The 4,551-nt window shown below is 37.5% G+C and overlaps 1 long non-coding RNA gene across 1 annotated transcript; it reads left to right on the top strand.

The window, feature by feature from the left end:
- The first annotated feature begins 484 nt into the window (after nt 1-484).
- LOC129347637 (uncharacterized) lies at nt 485-2,306 on the top strand. The gene is made up of 2 exons (XR_008599831.1): nt 485-934; nt 1,803-2,306. It is a non-coding gene; the product is annotated as an uncharacterized LOC129347637 (long non-coding RNA).
- Nucleotides 2,307-4,551: the final 2,245 nt, after the last annotated feature.

Raw genomic sequence — 4,551 nt, 5'->3', positions numbered from 1 at the left:
GACTCTTGGTCTTCCTTTCCTGGGGAGGTTCTCATGTGAACCAGTTTGGTCATAGCACATGATGGTTTTTGTGATACATTCAAAGTTCTTGAAATTTTCCGGACTGACTGACCTTCAGTTCTTAAAGTAATGATGGACTGTTGTTTCTCTTTCCTTAGCTGATTGGTTCTTGCCATAATAAGGATTCTAACAGTTGTCAAATAGAGCTGTCAACTGTGGACCAACCTGACTTCTGCACAACACAACTGATGGTTCCAACTCCATTAAGAAGGAAGAAATTCTACAAATGAACCTTGACAAGGAACACCTGTGAAGTGAAAACCATTTCAGGTTCTGCCTCATGAAGCTCATCCAGAGAATGCCAAGAGTGTGTAAAGAAGTAATCAAAGCAAAGAATCTAAAATATAAAACATGTTTTGACTTATTTCACACATTTTTGTCTACTACATATTTCTATATGTGTTCATTCATAGTTTTGATGTATGGAAGCAAATCAGACTCATCAGATTCTGAATTTTAAAAGCTGCTGAATTTCTTACTTTGAATTTTTTTTGCATCAAAATTACGTATGTGAATTTTTTATGCCTGAATTTAGCTCATCAAAATTCTAAAAACCAGTTAAAAATTCAATGTCTTCAAAATTCACCATCAAAAAAATTCAATGTTCAAAATTCGCCATCAAAAAATTCAATGTTCAAAATTCGCCATCAAAAAATTCAATGTTCAAAATTCGCCATCAAAAAATTCAATGTCAAAAAATTCGCTGTCAAAAAATTTGCTGTTCACATCTGGGGGAAATGCCACGTTGTTGCTCATGGACTGGCTGAAGTAAGGCAGCATCAGGAGACAAACATGGAGGACATATGAGAACAGAGAGAACCCAACCAGCAGGTCACAGTTTATCATCATCTAATCATCTCCTGAAGTCCATATGGTAAGTGGACATCATGATGAGATCAGCTAGATTTCCTACAGTATATGGCTGTGAATTTACCAGAGGATGCTTATAATAATGCTGATGTGGCCATAGACTCTACACTATTTTAGTGACTCAGTAAATGCCTAAGTTGGTTATTATTTTTTAATGCTTTTTAGTTTTTAATAAACATTTATTTAATAGCCTATATGTAATCAAACATGGCCTTTGCCTAAAAAGAATAATATTTCATTGCACAAGTAAAAGTATAGTAATTTTTAAAACTGTTCAAATTATTATATGTTGCTAAAAAACAAAAAAAAACACAAACAAAAAACACATCATAGTAATATGTCAATTAAAAAAGCCTATAGTATAGCATGTTCCCAACAAACGTCATAGTATGGCCTTTGGTCCAGAAAATGTCCATAGTATAGCATGTCGCTCTAAAATTGTCATAGTATAGCATGTCGCTCTTAAAACGTCATAGTATAGAATGTCGTTCAAAAAACGTCATAGAAAAGCCTTTAGTCCACAAAACGTTATGTCCCGGCTGTCTGAAGTAGGTGAGGAGCAACACAAAAACAGTACAAACGCTGGTTTCCAGAGGGTTTGACGAGTATTTATTTGAAAGACTAAGTTTACAACAACACAACATGTGAGGGGGTTAAAAGCAAATGGGTGTTAGTAAAATATAAATAAACAGAACTAAAAGTGAACTTCACGTTGACATTGAGGAGCATTCCAACCAGGAACAAAGTAAAAGATAATCAATACAAAAAAACCTCTTCCTGTTCACCTCTTCAAACCCAAAAACACACCGCAGTAGCACCCTAAACTAAAACTACCAATGGGTTCCCTGTTTTCCTTTCTGAACAATTCAAAGGTCCCTCTCTATCTCCCCACACATCCACCAACCACTGGAACACATCTCCAAAGTTCTGCTGGACCAGCTCAGCTTCCCCTCAGAAGAAGTGCTGCCACCTGCCAGATGAAGGAGCCTTTTGAGAGGCAGCTGGCATCGTGATTGGACTGTACTTTGGTCTGTTCCAATCCAGCTTCAGCTCCAGAGACGGCAGACGGGACGAGTCAACGGAGGCCGGATGGACGAAGACATGCAGCTGAGTACAATCCAGAAAACAACAGAGGAGGAGTGCAGCAGCCCAGAGCCAGAACAACCAGAGTAGCATCATATGTCTCTTAGAAAACATCATAGTAGAGCCTTTGGTATGAAAAAACACCATCATATACATCGTATATTGTACAAATAACAAGTCAAAGGAAAGAGACATACATTGTAGAATTGTAGTAATTGTGGGCTGACTGATTTACTGATTATCGGTATTTTATTTTTTGCTGATTTACGGTAATAAATACATTTAAAAATGGCGCTACTTTGGCTCTGAATCTTTATCTACCTGTAGTCGCTCTGTCTTCTGGAGTGATTTGATTGGTTATACGTCACGAATAAAACTCCTTTAACTTAACATTTGTAAACAAAACCAAAACGTATCAACAAAGTTTAGAGTTTAGTTAGAGTTTGTGTTCTTCTAAGTAGATAGTAGTAAATATTTTCATTTACTGCAAATGAATATCTACTCCAAATGTTTCACTAATAATCATTATCAGCCTTAAAAACCCACAAAACACCCCTCTATACTGGACCACACTTAGTACAGTCCAGTTCCCCCTTCTATAAATCTGCTTGGAATCTTCCACTTCCTGTTTGTCAAAGTGGCCTTCTACCTGGACAGGTTTTGTTGGAGCTCATGCAACAAACATTTTGGGTAACTGCACTTTAATATGGATGGATGACACTGAATTAGAGTCTGTTTTAATGACACTGAGTTAAGATGTGTAGCTCTGTCATTAAATAGGAAATTATTTCTCAGAATTCACAGAGGAAAGTCTGAAATGTTTGCTAGGTTAGCATCCCACATGTTCTTTGGCTCAGCTAAAGCTAACTCTCTCCAACTTCTGGATCTCTTGAGTTGCTTGTTGTTAAAATATCTTGCTGTAGGTGCTGAAGCTCAGAAAGTCTGAGATGTTTGTTCAAAATAAGCTCATTCTCAAGTCTTATCTGAACTGTCCTCTTTTGTTTGAACTTTCCCTAAACTTAGGAGTTAATGACAGAGCAGCACATCCAGACTCACTGTCATTTATGTAGAGATTAAACTTCAGTGTCATTCATTGATGTTAAAGTGCAGTTTTTCAAATGTTTGTTGCACATGCTCCCGACCAAACCAGTCCAGGTGGTAGACGATGTGAAGAGAAAGCTCCAGAGGATGAATATCACACATTTACGTTGGAAATAAATGTCCTTTCATTAGACATTGTCATGCAAAAGTTGGATTTCCTTTTAATGATGTTCAAATCTTTGTTGATTGTTTAGTTGATGTTGGTTTCTAAATGTTTTTTGACACTCGGCCCCAAAGATTAAAACCTTCTACGACTCACAAACTGCAACGATTCACACATTATCAACTATCTTTCTGACTAAACTAAGATAAAAAGTGAAAAACTGCCTGATTCCTGCATCATGAATGTAAATCTTTTTGGTTTTTATGACAGTAAACTGAATATATTTGGGTTTGACATTTTATAAACCAAAACAAGAAATGAATTACTGGAGAAAACAATCAACAGATTAATGGTCAAAGAAAATGTGTTTTCCAACATGTATGGCTGAATTACTCCAACATTACAAGATACATACAGTTTTAATTCAATTTTATTTATATAATGCCAATTACAGGTGAAATTGTCTCAAGACACTTTATTTTTCCATTTTCTGTCACATTTAAAATATGACAAAGTAAGAAATTTAAACCTCTTGACTAATCCAATTTATTATTTGGTTTTTAAGAGACTAATCGACAACTAAAATAACTTTCTCCACTAAAACTAATAAACATGAGGTCAAATAGAAGGAACAGTTTTAAATACTGCAGTCCCACGATGACAAGAATAAAGTTTCTCAACAAAAACTAAATCTGCTGGTGGATTCCGATAAAGTCCTAATAAATGATAAAGTGTGACACTAAAGGTTTGTGGTGCTAAAAATGTCAAAGTAAAGATATCAAGTTGAACATCTGGATGGAGGTTGATAAAAAATTGACCTCCCTTCATTTCTCTGTAGCGACTCCATGGATTTTATGGATGGTGGTTAAAGACCTGCTCTTCTAGTCGTCTTCCTTCTAGTCGCTGTAAAAAGTCAGTCCATCCTGGCCGACTTCAACACCTCTTCATGACAAGTTGTTCTGCCTCCGACCTGGTGGAAACTCCAGAAACTCGAGAAAACCTGTCGAGACTCGAAGAACTCGTGGAGACTCGAAAAACTCGTCGGGCGGGGGAAGGTGTGGTGGGTGGTGGGGAGAGGTGGGGGAGTAGAGGGGGGAGGCCGCCACCCACCTCCCCGCCTACTCTCCGCCCAGACTCCACCCAGACTCCGCCTTGGCTCCACCCATGTGGTCACTTCAGGAACTACGATGTCAAAGGGACGACGAATTTATTTCTTTGTATCTGATCTGTAGCTCAGTGAGTTAAGGATTTGCCTATGGAGCTGCAGGTCGCTGGTTCAAGACCAGACACTTCTTAAATTTTCTCAAAATCCTGACAAAGACAAAGAAAGAAAA

This window comes from Amphiprion ocellaris, chromosome 19 (assembly GCF_022539595.1).
Source record: "Amphiprion ocellaris isolate individual 3 ecotype Okinawa chromosome 19, ASM2253959v1, whole genome shotgun sequence".
NCBI lineage: Eukaryota > Metazoa > Chordata > Actinopteri > Pomacentridae > Amphiprion > Amphiprion ocellaris.
This window is presented reverse-complemented; position numbering and strand designations above follow the sequence as displayed.